General features: G+C 43.0%; 1 protein-coding gene across 6 annotated transcripts in view; it reads left to right on the top strand.

The window, feature by feature from the left end:
• LYPD6B (LY6/PLAUR domain containing 6B) overlaps positions 1-15,392 on the top strand; it is a 129,346-nt gene that overhangs the window by 23,367 nt on the left and 90,587 nt on the right. For 4 of the 6 annotated variants that reach the window (XM_075933356.1, XM_075933351.1, XM_075933352.1 and 1 more), the window contains exon 2: positions 12,689-12,770. The exons of the other annotated variants lie outside the window; for them this stretch is intronic. The gene's annotated coding sequence lies outside the window, so the exon portion shown is untranslated. The remainder of the gene's footprint in view (positions 1-12,688; positions 12,771-15,392) is intronic. 6 annotated transcript variants of the gene reach the window in all.

The raw sequence follows: 15,392 nt of genomic DNA on the forward strand, positions 1-15,392 counted from the left end.
CCCCACCCTGAAGTGCAGCTATAACAGAAGGAGACCCGATAGGACAGCTGAGAAGCGAGTGGCAATAACTCTGTACAAGTTTGTAATACCAGAGTGCTAGTGAGTAATTGGGAATATTTGGAGTAGGTAAATCTACAGTGGGGGCTGCTGTGATCCAAGTAGCCAGAACAATCAATACCCTTCTGCTAGGAAGTATAGTGACTCTGGGGAACTATGGTGACTCTGTTTCACTATAAAAAATATTTAAATGTCAATTTATCTGAATATGACAAAGCACATGCAGGTTTACAATATTTTAAGCATTTAAAGTATAGTGACTCTGTAGGACACAGTAGATGGCTTTGCTGCAGTGGGATTCTCTAACTTGTCAGGTGCTTGATGGAACACATATCCCTATCTTGGCATCTGACCACCTTGCCAAAGGACACACAAACTTATCGGGATAATTATCAGTGATGTTGCAGGTGCTGGTGGATCACAAGGGCTGTTTCACCAACATCATTGTGAGATGGTCAGAAAAGATGCATGACACACACAAAATTAAGAACTCTGGTCTCTTCTGAAAGCTGCAAGACAAGTTTTTTCCCAGAGTGGCAAATTACCACTGGGGACATTGAAATGCCAACAGTTATCTTTTGGAGGCTCAGCCTACACCTTACTCCCATGACTCCTTAAGCTGGGCACAGGCAGCGTGAATAGCAGTAAGGAGCAGTTAAACTTTAGGCTGAGCAAGTGCAGAATGGTGGTAGTAGATTCTGATAAAGTTTATTGGCTAGATTAGACCTCAGCAAAAGTAATATTCCCATTGTTGCAATTTGCTGTGTGTTGCATAATATCTGTGAAGGTAAGGGGGAAAAGTTTTGAGGGGAAGAGGGGCGGGGGAGAGGGGGTCAAGGAAGATCACCAGGCAGCCAATTATGAGCAGCAGGCCTCTTGTTGTTTTTCATCTGCAAGGCAGTTGAGTGGAAACTGGGAAAGCTGAGTTTTATTCCAATGTTGCCACTGACTGGCTGTGTGGCCTTAGACAAATCATTTAACATCACTATGGCTCACTTTGTTCAGAATACAATGAGACTGACAATATGTTCTCACCTTCTTCACAGGAAGCAGTCTACTTTGTTGATAACAATGTATATTGTGGCACTACAAGTAGAATTGAAAATCATTGTGTCCATACATAGAGGGGGCCATTGCCACTGAGAAAAGAGAAAAGACTGACCTGAAACCAAAGTGCAAAAACTTACTAATTAATAACTTAATCAGGAAATCATTGGCAGAGCATAACAACTTTATTGAACCTACTGATGTATGCACAATGCTGCATGTTACACACCAGTAGATAAATGTATATACATTTTAGTTTATAGAATCATAGGAATGTAGGGTTGGAAACGCCCCAAGAAGTCATCTTGTTCAGCCCCCATGTTGAGGCACGTCCAAGTAAACTTAGACCAACACTGACAGGTGTTTATCCAACCTGTTCTTAAAAACTTCCAGTAATGTAGATTCCACAATCTGGAAGCCTGTTCCAGAACATAACTGTCCTGATAGTTAGAAACAACGAGCAGTCCTGTGGCACCTTGGAGGCTAACAAATATATTATATCACAAGCTTTTGTGGGTAAAAGCTCGTGATATATTTGTTAGTCTCTGAGGACACATCTATACTTACCAGAAGTTTGACACTCCAGAGGTCGATCTTCTGGCGTTTGATTTACCAGGTCTAGTATAGAACTTTAAATCAAACACCGAGGACAGTGGCACTCCTCCTTTTGCAAGGAGTAAGGGGAAGCAGATGGGAGCATTTGCTCCCTTAGTTTGGACGCTGCCAAAGCATGCCTTAAGATAAGCCGACCTGCCAGGTCTAGTGTAGACCTGGTCAGAGATGCCACAGGACTGCTCATTGTTTTTAAAGTTACAGACCAACACAGCTACCCCTCTGATATTAAGAAAATCTAACTATCTAACCCAGATCTCCCTTGCAGATTAATCTGATTATTTCTTATCCTGTCGTTGAGTGGACATGGAGACCAAATTGACCATCATTTTCTTTATAACAGTCCTTAAAGTATCAGGGCTTCCCTCCATCTTCTCAAGACTAAACATGCCCAGTTTGTTAACATTCCCTTATAGACCAGATTTTTCTAAAGCTTGCATCATGTTTACTGTTCTTTTCTGGACTCTTTCCAGAGTTTCCATATCTTCCCTAACATGTAGAGCCCAGACCTGGGCACAATACGCCAACTGAGGCTGTTGTAAGCCAAGTAGATCAGGACAATTATTTCCCATGTCTTACATTTCAGACTTCTGCTAATACACCCCAGAATATTAGCCTTTTTTGCAACTGTATCACATTGTTGGTTTGTATTCAATTTGTGAATCATTTTAACTCCCAGTTCCTTTTCAGCAGTACTACTGCCTAGCCACTTATTCCCCATTTTGTAGATGTGTATTTGATTTTTTCCTTCTTAAGGTAGCTATTGTGCACTTGCTTTTTTTTAAAATTTAATTTCATTTTATTGATTGCAGTGCAATTCTCTAATTTGGAGGACAGGATTAGAATTTAAAACAACTTTGACAAAGTACTAGCAACCCCATCTCATCTTGGTGTCATCCACACTGGGGCTGGATTACCCACTAGGCAGACTAAGCACGTGCTTAGGGAACCAGCGAAGCAGGGGCACAAAAAAAAAAAAAGATTTTACGGTATAGTATTGTTTTTATTTTGAATTACATATGGGGCGGGGGACACCATAATCTTTTCAGTGCTTAGGGCCTCTAAAGGTCTTAATCCAGCCCTGATCCACACATTTTATAAGCATACAGTCCCCTCTATTACACAAGTAACTGATGAAGATGTTGAGACATTTACACACTTTCTATTAACTAGTTAGCATCTACATAGCATTCCCATAACAGAGAAGAACAACCAGCTGAACCTGTAAAGGAGGATGCACATGCAACTGTTTCTTTCTTTTTCCCTGTAACTCTGGCTTCTGCATACTTGGGTGGCAGAGGATCCTCTCCGTCCTAAACCATCAATTCCCAATGAAGAGTTCATCTCCCAAATAGCAAAGGAATATGTATTGTGGAAATGGATAACCACTGAGCAACCGTTATCCTTCCTGCTAGATACGTAACAGGTGAAAGAGAGAAAAGGAAGGTCCTGGAGCAGCTTTTCCAAAGGATTATCTATGTACACACATGAAATAAAAGGAAGCAATGGAAGGCAAGCAGGGCTTGGGAGTTGAGGGAAGGTGGTTGGTGGGAGAGCAGTTCGCTGAAGTGGAGCTACAGAGCTAGCAAAGTTTATGTCTCAAGTACAAAATGACTGAAGCTAGTTGTTCAAATACTAAATATTCCATTGTCTATGTTTTATTCAACTGTATTTACTTTAGGAGCAAGAAACTGATGTAGTCTGAGACGTGTGAAGTTGATTCCCAAAATTCTTTTTCAAACCGTCTCATTTACTTTTACTCCCAGGAAATCCTTTTCAACTCTATAAAGAGACAGAGAGACTGAGATTAGGATTACAGGACACAGAGCACCTGCAGGTGAATGTCATTCATGCTTCGTAATAACCTGCATGAAAAAACCTGTGCATCTCTTCTATTAAAAGCACATGGCTGACAGGTGGTTCTGCCAGCACAAGTTAGTATCCTAGCACATCTCCACCCAAGAGACTCTGTAAGATTATGTAATTACCACATTAACATGTTTTACTTAATTATTGCTTTGCTGGAACGTAAAGCTATTTTGGCAAATGCTGGGTGCTTTAGAGCAGAACACATAATTAAGGGCCTTATCCTGTAAATCTTGACTCATGTGCAGACCCATTGAAATTAACCAACAATGTGGTCATCACATTAAAGCACAAATAGAGTCTTAACTTTCAGATTGGAAGATCACTGAAGCAATCACAGAGGATAATGTAATAAAACTGACTAATGGAGGTCCTGTATTGTTAAAAGTTTTTTGTGTAGCATCTTCAGTCCCAACATATAGGGCACCTCTGTTTGTGCCTTTCATCAGCCAACAATTCCAGTTATGATACTCTCCTAAGCAGGGAATAATAGCCAAGCTGAATTGTGAAAGTGCTCTGAGGGAGTCTTCTTTTATGAGGATCATAAAACAAAGGACTTTATAAGAAGTGATTTTCATTTTGGTAGATCCTTAGATCTGACACACTTTTACGCTAGGGACTCTTCTAACTATAAATGTAGGGAATATTTGAATAGATGTAGTGGTGTTTCACTCCCAGTAGCATGTATATAATAACTTTTATGCTTCATATTGCCCCCTGTCACGGGGGGACTACCCCCCTCCCGCTTAGCCCCAAAGGATTGTGGGGTAGGGGAGCCAGCGTTCGGTTCACGGAGGGGCTCTCCGCTACCCACTGCCCTTTTACTCTTGGCCTATAGGGCGTAGTAGGGTCTCTTATAGCGGGATTGAGCCCCGCTATGGTCAGAACCCTCCTACTTAGACCCTGGGGCCTCCCAAGTTTCCAGTCCCTGTGTTTCCCCAGGTCCAGCTCTCACCAGTCCGTTGCCCCAGCCTCCGTCGGAACGCCCCCCCGGGGCCCCGCATCACCTGGTTGCTCCTCTGCAGCCTGTGGTCCGGCCAGTCCGGGCTCGGGCTCTTCGCCGCGGCTTTCGGCTCGCCCCCTCTTGCCCTGGGGAATTTTGCCCTGGGGATGTAGGGAGGTGTTCCCCAGTTCCCCCGCCGCAAGTCCCCCGGTGCGGTCCGTCGGCCCCTCCTGTGACCTCCGCCCCACTCCCTCGGCGTTTTCCGCTGCCGCCTCCAGCCTGCGGGTGTGCCCCCCCCACAGGTGTGCCGGTGCCGCGCTTAAAAGCGGCTGCAGGCTTGCCGCGCATGCGCGGCAATACAGCCGGCATTCCCCCGGCTCTCCGCTCGCTGCACGAGCTGTCCACACGCCTGGACCTGGCGCGAGTGACGGGGCCGGCCCGTCACACCCCCATACATCTAGTGCAGTTTCCAAGCAAATCTCACGTTTCAGGGGATTTTGAGATTTAAAAAGATTCAAGACTAAAAAGAATTTGTATTACATATACATTTTTCTCTTATATCAAATACCAAGAATGTTTTCATAACCTTTACTTAAAGAAAATAAGGGGGTTTAGAATTACAGAGCATTGGAAGCTTCAGAGGGTTAACCAAGTTAGTCTGTAACAGGAAAAACTTAAAGAACAACAAATAGTCTAGTAGCACTTTAAAGACTAACAAATCATGTAGATGGTATCATGAGCTTTCGTGAGTAAAACCCAGTTCTTCAGATGACCAGCCATCTGAAGAGCATTGGAAGTTAAACCATGTAACATTGAAGGCAAGCCCCTCACAATTTCCCTGTGATGGAATCTGGTTAGGTGGTTAATAATCACTCTTTAATCAAACAACCAGAAAGATGTGACAAATGAGCCTGGCTTTCTACTTCATTAGTTATAGGAAATAAGAGAGTCAGTGTGTGGAACAGTTGGCTAACTGCTTGAGAGAAATTAGATGTAGGGTTGAGTAGGAAATCTGAGTTGGCCGTGTGCACACAAATGAGGAGGTTAGTTAAACAGAAATTAAAAGATGCAGTGCCAAAAATGAAATCCTTGCAAAGCTGCATGGAAACTTTTCAAAGACACTATAATAGAGGCTCAACTTAAATATATACCCAAAATTAAAAAATATGCCATGGTTTAAGAACCAAGTAAAAGAAGCAATGAGAGATAAAAAGGCATAATTTAAAAAGTGGAAGTTAAATGCTAGTGAGGGAAATAGAAAGAAGTATAAATTCAAATGAAGTGTAAAAATGTTTTAGGGACACCAAAAAGGAATTTGAAGAACAGCTAGTGAAAACCTCAAAGTATTAGAGTTTTTTTTTTAAAGTACAGCAGAAATGAATTCTTTGCATCAGTCTTCATGACTGAGAATATTAGGGAGATTCCCAAACCTGTGTCATTCTATGTAGGTGACAAATCTGAGGAACTGTCCCTGGTTGAGGTATCATTAGAGGCGGTTTTAGAACAAACTGATAAACTAAACAGCAATAAGTCACCAGAACCAGATGGCACTTTCTCAAGAATTTTGAAGGAACTTAAATGTGAAAATCATCTTTTGTACCAAATGACTGGAGGATAACTAATGTGACACCATTTTTTTAAAAAGGGCTCCAGAGGTAATACTGGAAAGTGTAAGCTGGTAAGTCTAACGTGAGTACTGGGCAAATTGGCTTAAACTATGGTAAAGAACAGACTTGTCAGACTCATAGAAGAACATAATTTATTGGAGGAAAAGTCAACGTGGTTTTTGTAAAGGGAAATGATGCCTCCTCAATCTACTAGAATTATTTGTGGGGGGTGGGGTCAACAAGCATGTGGACAATGGGGATCCAGTGAATAAAACACACTTAGATTTCCAGAAAGCCTTTTACAAGATCCCTCATCAAAGACTCAGAAGCGAAGTAAGCTGTCATGGGATAAGAGGAAAGGTCCTCTTATAGACTGATGCCTGGTTAAAGGATAGGAAACAAAAGGTAGGAATAAATGGTCAGTTTTCAGAATGAAGAGAGGTAACTAGTGGTGCCCCACAGATGGTCTATATGGGGATTAATCCTATTTAACATATTTATAAATGATCTGGAGAAAGGAGTAAACTGTAGGTGGAAAAATTTGCAAATGATAAAACTGCTCAAGATAGATAAGTCCAAAGCAGCCCATGAAGAGTTTCAAAGGATCTCACAATAGTAAGTGACCGAGCAACAAAATGGCAGAAGCATTTTAATGTTTAATGCAAAGTAATACATGTGGGAAAACACAATTCAACTATATGTACAAAATTATGGGAACTAAATTAGCTATTACCACTCAAGAGAAAGATCTTGGAGTCATTGTGGATAGTTCTCTGAAAATATCCACTCAATGTGTAGCAGCAAAAAAGCTGCCCAACAGAATGTTAGGAATTATTAAGAAAGGGATATGAAATAAAACCCAGAATATTCATAGAATCATAGAATCCTCCAGCTGGAAGAAACCTCATAAGTCCAGGCCCCTGCCTAAAGCAGGATCAACCCTAACTAAATCATCCCAGCAAGGGCTTTGTCAAGCTGGGATTTATAAACCTCTAGGGATGGAGATTCCACCACCTCCCTAGGTAACACATTCCAGTGCTTCATCACCCTCCTAGTGAAATAGTTTTTCCTAATATTCAACCTATACCTCTCCCACTGTAACTTGAGACCATTGCTCCTTGTTCTGCCATCCGTCACTACTGAGAATGACCTCTCTCCTTCCTCTTTGGAACCTCCCTTCAGGAAGTTGAAGGCTGCTATCAGTTCCCCCCTCCCTCATCTCTTCTGGAGACTAAACAAACCCAAATCCCTCAGTCTCTCCTCGTAGGTCATGTGCTCCACCCCCTAATCATTTTTGTAGCCTTCTGCTGGACCCTCTCCAGTGCGTCCACATGCTTTCTATAGTGGGGGGGAGGAGGCAGAACTGGATTCAATACTCCAGGGCTATGTCTACACTACGGTTTTCTGCCAAAAGAGACAATGCAAATGAAGTGCTGATTAGAATTTTGTCACGCTTCATTTGCATAATCTCCTCCGATGCCTTTTGCGCAAGAGATTTTTGCGCAAAAACAGGCAATGTGGATGTGTCCGTTTTGCGCAAGATCCTTGTCCCAGTATTTTCCTGGTATGCCAGTCTGGTTGCCTACCATATTTGCTTTCCTTACTGTGCATCAGGATGATTTGTTCCTGTGCCTTCAATAAGGCTTCTTTAAAATACTACCATATCTCCTGGACTCCTTTCCCCTTCATGTTAGCTTCCCAGGGGATCCTGGCCATCAGTTCTCTGAGGAAGTCAAAGTCTGCTTTTCTGAATCCAGGGTGTATTTTGCTGCTCTCCTTTCTTCCTTTTGTCAGGATCGTGAAATCTACCATCCCATGATCACTGCTTCCCAGGTTGCCACCCACATCTACTTCCCCTACTAGTTCATCCCTGTTAGCAGCAGGTCAAGCTGCGCATGGCCCGTGGTCGGTTCCTTCAGCACTTGTACCAGGAAGTTATCCCCAACATTCTCCAAATCTTCCTGGATTATCTGTGTACTACTGTATTGGTCTCCCAACAGATGTCAGGGTGATGAAAGTCCCCCATGAGAACCAGGGCCTGCGATCTGGAAGCATCTCTTAGTTGTCTAAAGATATCCTTGTCTATCTCATCCACCTGATCCGGTGGTCTATAGTAGACACCAACCATAACATCACCTCTGTTGCTCTCACCTCTAAATTTAACCCAAAGACACTCAACAGGTTTTTCTCCCTCTGTATACTGGGAGCGCTGAGCAGTCACACTGCTCTCTTACATACAGTGCAACTCCTCCCCCTTTTCTCCCCTGCCTGTTCTTCCTGAACAGTTTATACCTTTCCATGACAGTGCTCCTGTCATGTGAGTCATCCCACCAAGTCTTCATTATTCCTGTCCAATCATAGTTCTTTGACTGTGCCAGGGCTTCTAATTCTTCCTGTTTGTTTCCCAGGCTTCTTGCGTTCATGTACAAACACCTTAGATAATTAGTTGTTTGCACTACCTTCTCTGTTTGAATCAGGGGTCCTCCTTTGTTGCTCTTTCCTCCTTGTGTTTCTTCCCGGTATCCCACTTCTCCACTTACCTCAGGGCTTTGGTCATCATCCCCCAGTGAACCTAGTTTAAAGCCCTCTTCACTAGATTTGCAAGCCTGCCCTTGAAGATGCTCTTTCCTCTCTTGGTGAGATGGATCTAATCTCTTCCTAGCAATCCTTGTGCCCGGAACAGAGTCCCATGGTCGAAGAAACCAAAGCCCTCTCTCCAACACCACCTGTGCAACCACGCATTTACTTCCACGATTCAACGATCTCTACCTGGACCTTTTCCTTCAACAGGGAGAATGGGTGAGAACACCACTTGCACTTCAAATTCTTTGATTCTTCTTCCCAGTATTACATAATCTGCAGTGACCTGCTCAAGGTCATTCTAGGCCATATTGTTATTTCCTACATGGCGAAGCAGAAAGGGGTAGCTATTTGAAGGTTTGATCAGTTTTGGAAGACTCTCGGTCGCATCTTGAATTCTAGCTCCTGGTAAGCAGCACGCCTCTCGAGATTCCAGGTCTGGATGGCAGATGGATGACTCTGTCCCTCTTAGGAGTGAGTCCTCAACCGCCACCTCCTGTCTTCTTCTCCTGGGGGTGGTGGTCATGGAACCCCTATCCCTAGGACTACACAACCCATGCTTCTGGTCGATGGGGTCGTCTTCTGATCCTTCCCTGAGAGGTCTCTGCCAAAGCATTCTCCACCATAGTGCCTGTGCAGAAAGCCTGAAAGCAATTACTTACCTCTACTGGAATTGGGGTTACCTAAGTTGGCTGTATAAATTCATGATACACCCACATTTTGAATACTGCATGCCGATCTGCTCACCTTATCTCAAAAAGTTATGTTGGCACTGAAAAAATTTCAGAAAAGGGCAACAATAATGATTATGGGCATGGAATGGCTGCCCTATGACAAGAGAACAATAAGACTGGGACTTTTTATCTTGTAAAAAGAGACAACTAAGGGGGGATATGACAGAGGTCTGTAAAATCATGACTGGTGTGGAGAAAGTAAATAAAGAAAAGTTATTGTTCTCATAACACAAGAATGAAATTAATAGGGAGCAGGTTTAAAACAACAAAAGGAACTATTTGGTCTCACAAAGCTTAGTGAACCTGTGGAATGCCTTGCCAGAAGATTTTAATTACCCTGACTCAACTTGTGGAACTCCTTGTCAGAGGACATTATGAAGGGCAGGACTTTAACAAGGTTCAAAGAAAAGCTAGATAAATTCATGGAGGCTAGGTCCATCAATGGCTGTTAGCCAGGGTGGGCAGAAAAGGTGTCCCCAGGTACCAGAGGTGTCAGAATCTGGAAATGGGTGATAGGGGATGGATCACTTGACAATTATGTGTTCTGTTTATTCTTTCTGGGCACCTGACATTGACCACTGTCAGAAGACAGGATACTGGGCTAGATAGACCTTTGGTATGACCCACTATGGCCATTATGTTCTTATGCACAGATGCTATATAACACTTTGAGCACTTTTGAATCTCTGAAGTATAGGCTTGAGCCTAATTTATACATATTGGCTGTGTCTACACTGGCATGAATTTCCGGAAATGCTTAAAATGGAATAGTATTCCGTTTTCAGTTTTTCCGGAAAAGGAGCGTCTACATTGGCAGGCTGCTTTTCCGGAAAAGCCCTTTTTCCGGAAAAGCATCTGTGGCCAATGTAGACGCGCTTTTCCGGAAAAGAGCCCCGATAGCCATTTTCGCGATCGGGGCTTTTTTCCGGAAAAGACTACTGGGCTGTCTACACTGGCCCTTTTCCGGAACAGTGTTCCGGAATAAGGACTTATGCCCGAGCGGGAGCAGAAAAGTTTTTCCGGAATAGCGGCTGATTTTGTACAGTAGAGCATCGTTGCTTTTCCGGAAATTCAAGGGCCAGTGTAGACAGCTCGCAGCTTATTCCGGAAAAGCGGCTGATTTTCCGGAATAAGTGGCCCAGTGTAGACACAGCCATTCAGTACCCCGTTAATTTAACACATCTGATCCTTCTTTAGAAACTATTAGCCATTTGAAAATTATGGGTAATTATCACTATGCGAGTTTGGAAGATTGCAGGGTGAGTTGTTAAAATAAAACTTGCTTGCTTTTGTCCACTCTAAAATAAACTGAATTCCAACTTTAATTTTTAGCATTTGGGTTCACTACAGCTTTCTTGCTACCCCTTTTCAAGCACTACAAATAGTTTGCATCACAGACATAAATATAAGGGCACTGGCCTTTTAAGTGTTCTGTTTATTCCTTCCGGGCACCATCTCTACTGTCACAAAGGTCCTTCTTCCTGCAGAGCTCATTGGATCTGAGCCAATTAAAAATGTTGCTTCTTGCCTTTTATCATGCTTTGTGCTGATTGTAGAGTTTTGGGCTATCAGATTGTGTGGGTACTTTTGGATTTTAAAGGAATTGTGCAGATTATGTTGAATGATCACAAGATATGGCATGGGTATTTGTGGTTTAATTTACTGATATGTTTTTCATAGGATTACAACAGAAATGATTTTTCTTAGTGTGATGGCTGCCATCTTGGCCAACACACTGGAAATTGAACTGAGGACCCTCCAGAGCTAGCCCCTCTCCCCATGAGCTACTACAGCATCAGTTAAAGATCCCCGACCATACCTCTAACAATTTCTTGTCCTCCACACATCAGGCATAGCAGAGACTTATAACACACATTCACCTGTAGGTTACTCCCATAGCATGAATCAATCCCATATTAGTCGGGTTAAAATCTTTAAGGAGTAATGGTTGGGGCCGTACCCACTGGAGTTTGGGAAATAGGATAATTGCCCTTTCCTGCATTACCCCTATTTCTATACTGATATAAATTAGATTGGTGTAAAGATCTTAGCCCTTGTGAAGTCAGGTATTCCCCATACAGTAGTTTACACAAATCCCACAGGCTTGGAATTCAATGGGTCAGTCAGGAACTTGGGGTAGGTCTTGAATAATTAATATGCTCTAGTTTTAAGTACTGAAATGAGGGGGGCAAATGGATGTTGGCTTGAGGTCTTTAGATGTTGGTTTAATTGTCATTTTGAGTTATAAATCAAGTTGTATCGGTTTAGCCAAAAAATATCCATCCTCAGTGATACTTGCCATTTGTAATGAGTTGTTTGCCCCCAGTCCCTTCAAACCTGACTCCCAAGTGATGTTGCTAGATACAATTACACTGGACAACAGTCAGTTTAGGATTTACATGTCCCAATGGGTTGACGAGAATCAGCTGGTGAAATCCGTATTGATGTTCTGTAACACACAAGATTTGTGGGTGCCACCTCTTCACAACGGTCTGCAATTTTGACCTTCTCTGTCAACTCATGACTATCACAGGGCAGACATATAGCTAAATGATAGAGTAGATTTCCCATCATCAACAGGCCAACATAGACTGTATCACCCACGTGATATGGCAAAGGCGCCGTTTGGAAGGAAAGCCTTGTTTGTAGCAGTCCAAACAAAGCCAGATGCAGCACACACAGAGGTGTAGCTCTGAAAGAATAAATAGGAGAAGAAGAGAAACTTCTAGCTAGCATACTTTATTTACACACTGGTTTCAAAGCCAGAAGTGACTTAATTGATTGACTGGTCTTGTGGGAGTAAGCTTGAAATAGTAGGGTTGCTATATTTTTTGTATGGCGTTCTCTTAATCTTTCATCAGTTCTGAGCTAGGGAGTGATAAACTAATACTAAAGTCCCTTTTAATGCTTTGCATAGTATGTATTAGTTATAAGACATAACACGTTTAAAATAAAATTGAATGGCTACAAGTTGTTTCACCTAGATTTCTGTCATTATTGAGTTGTGGTGGAAACAAGCCATTTACATGTTGACATCTTTACAGCAGCTCTGGGGGAAAGGAAGGTCAGAGGTCTCCATAAAATCTAAACTTCATGTTACCCTGGACAACTAAATACCTGGCAAGGAATGAATCCAAGGACTATCCAACCAGTATAAAGCAGCCAAACCTTCATGTGATAGCACCTGCACCAGTGTAAACAATCTGTCAACTCTTATCCCCTCTCCATTTTACTTTACATAGGGGGGCCCACCTGGGAAAAGCAAAGCAAATAAAAGTAACCACTGTGGAATGACAGCCATAAAGGAGCCATTGGCTGTAAAATGTGAGTAAACTTTCAGCAAAGGAAGCAAGTTATTTTTAAAGTCCGTTATCTTTTGCATTTAAAAATAAAGCAACTTAAGAAAATGACTAATACATTTTTGAGTGCTACGTATATAATAGTAGTAATGGATTGATTGATTCTACTGCATCTTTATTTAGCTACTGCTGCCTTGTTTGAAATCTGAACTATTAAGATAACACCTTTTCTTCCAGGGAAGAATATCATTTTTAGAGCTTTTGTTTTAAAATGAATAAAAAGTGATTTTTTTAAAACAGTTTTAATGTTGTGTTGCTTAGTCTTCTGTTTTATACAAAATTGTATTTTCACTGTTTGAACACCAGATTTTTCTCTCAACATTTTTTTAAACTGTAGTTTTACTAAAACTGGGTTCAAAGATTTCCTTGAGTGTATATTGTTGGGGATTTTTATCCTTAGTTTTTTAGATTAACACGAAAAGGAAATGTACATTGTTTACTTAGTGACATTTGTGGGTATGTAATAATTCAAGTTAATATTTTCCTCAAGAAGCATTAATAGTGAGACACAATATCTACTGCAGTTGCACAGGTGGGTTTGGGGAATAGAATCTAGGAAACTCTGCATTAACCTACCATATTTTGTGCCAGAATTGACATGCCAAGGAAAATTTCCAAGTGGAGTTTTAGAATTCTGCTACCAATACTGTTGGGCTGTGTCTACACTAGGCCACTTATTCCGGAAAATCAGCCGCTTTTCCGGAATAAGCTGCGAGCTGTCTACACTGGCCCTTGAATTTTCGGAAAAGCAGCTCTACTGTACAAAATCAGCCGCTATTCCGGAAAAGCTACGCTGCTCCCGCTCGGGCATAAGTCCTTATTCCGGAACACTGTTCCGGAAAAGGGCCAGTGTAGACAGCCCAGTAGTCTTTTCCGGAAAAAAGCCCCGATCGCGAAAATGACGATCGGGGCTCTTTTCCGGAAAAACGCATCTACATTGGCCACAGATGCTTTTCCGGAAAAAGGGCTTTCCGATGTAGACACTCTTTTTCCAGAAATACTTATAACAAAAACTATTCTGTTTTAAGCATTTCCGGAAATTCATGCCAGTGAAGACACAGCCCTGGTGAGAGCCAGCCAGCCAGATTCCTCTGTGTAGGTATAATACTGACAGGCAGAACTGAACCTGAACCTGGGACTTCTGAAGGTTAGTTCACGAATCTCTACACTTGAGCTAAAAGCCCATGACTCTCAGCTAAGGCTGTAGAACAAACTCATTCTTTCTCTCTGTAAGTCATCTAAGTGCTACTACATGGAACAGTGAACCACACCCAGTAGGTTGTGGGTAAAATATTTCTCCTTGCTTAGGAAATGCACCCGTAGCTTTAGACACTCACCTGAAATCCCAGACAAGCCCCCACTTATAATGCTGACAGGTGGAACCATACCTGGGACTTCTGGAGCTTGGTATGTGAGTCTCGACCACTTGAGCTAAAAGCCAGCTGGCTCTCAGCTAAGTCTGTAGAGCAAACTCATTCTTTCTCTCTGTGAGTGGTATAAGTCAGTGGTCCCCCAATTTTTTTATACGAGCGACTGCCAAATCCGTTTACAAGCTAACAGTGGACCAACAACATTTGTATATTTGCATATTCATTATGCAAATAACAAATATACAAATACAAAAATCCTATTTGCCAAAAAAAAGTACCCTCCCCCTTATACACTCCAACCCTGACTCCTGCAGTTTCCCCCACTCCCCCCATATTATTTCATTCAGCCCCAGCAACCAGAGCAGCCAGCCACTGGACGGAACAGATCCCAGCACCCTGTCATGCAGCAGATTCTGGCCCCCTCTTCCTCACAGCAGGTCCCAGCTCCCTCCCCGACCCCCGCAGCAGGCTTCACCTCCCCCACCACACAGTCACGGCAGGCCCAAGCCCCACTCCTCTCTCCCAGGCAGACCCAATCCTCTCCCACAGGGCCGCAGCAGGCCCCAGCTCCCCACCATGCACCTGCGACATAGGCCCCACCCTCTAGCTGCTGGAACAGGCCCCACCACATGACCGTGCCTTCCCCCTCTCCCCCCAGCACCACATTCACTTTCCACATAGCCCTGCCAGCTGGGCAGTGTAGCGGGACAGCCTCACTGCGGCCCTGGCTCCAGCTCCATCCCTGCCCGCAGTTCCACTCACCCTGCTGCTGCACGGTAAAGTGAGCAGAAGGAAATTCCCTTTTAGGGATCCCCAGTGGGCAGGGCTAATAAAAAACTGGGGTTCGTGGCCTGCCGCCAGTGGGAAACGCTGGTTTAAGTGCTGCTACGTGGGACAGTGAACCAGATCCAGGTGAACCAGGTGTGTGGGTTACATAGGAATCCCTTAGGCAGCCTGGAAATGGATGCATTAGTAGTGACAATAAAGGTGTGAAGCTGAAATTGTCTCAGTGGCACCTCATTTTAGGGCTAGGTAAAAACATCAACTGAGCAATAAAATTGCATGGAAACCTTCATGTTTACTTTATTGATGTTACTACTGCTGGAAAGAAGTGTAATATTCACAATGTAAACAGCGTTGTTCTACTTGTAAATACAGTTAGTGTCCTTTGAAGAGGTAGTTAAGACTTATGGCAATCTTTTGAGAGGCTCAGGTAA

Source organism: Pelodiscus sinensis, chromosome 7, assembly GCF_049634645.1.
Source record: "Pelodiscus sinensis isolate JC-2024 chromosome 7, ASM4963464v1, whole genome shotgun sequence".
NCBI lineage: Eukaryota > Metazoa > Chordata > Testudines > Trionychidae > Pelodiscus > Pelodiscus sinensis.